Source organism: Penaeus monodon, chromosome 28 (assembly GCF_015228065.2).
Source record: "Penaeus monodon isolate SGIC_2016 chromosome 28, NSTDA_Pmon_1, whole genome shotgun sequence".
Lineage (NCBI taxonomy): Eukaryota > Metazoa > Arthropoda > Malacostraca > Decapoda > Penaeidae > Penaeus > Penaeus monodon.
Genome location: NC_051413.1, coordinates 37,682,187 through 37,682,551, shown reverse-complemented (window position 1 = coordinate 37,682,551; position 365 = coordinate 37,682,187). Strand labels below are relative to the sequence as shown.

The window sequence follows — 365 nt, the reverse complement described above, 5'->3', positions numbered from 1 at the left end:
GTGAAAGCGGCAACAACGCGCCCATCGCACCGAGGCAACACCAGACCAAGACCGCCACCACGCGCGACGGTGAGCAACGAACTACCGCGAAGAACGAGCGAAAGAGACAAAGACAGAAAACCGATTAAAAAGAGAGATAAAAAGAAATAATGAGGTAAAAGATGATGACAGTACTGAAACTAACAAGTAAATGTATTTCATCCTTTTTTTCCACAACTCAAGGATTCATAATAAAGAAAAATAATCAAAAAGCATGGAAATGGAGGCACAGGCACCTGAAAATGTTACTGTATCTATCAGCAGAAGGAAAAATTAGTTTGTAAAGGAATGATAGATAGTGTGATGCCAAAAGTAAATATGGAGTG

General features: G+C 40.3%; 1 protein-coding gene across 1 annotated transcript in view; it reads right to left on the bottom strand.

Annotated features, from left to right (window-relative positions):
• LOC119591570 overlaps window positions 1–365 on the bottom strand; it is a 24,858-nt gene that overhangs the window by 5,282 nt on the left and 19,211 nt on the right. The gene's annotated exons all lie outside the window — the stretch shown is intronic.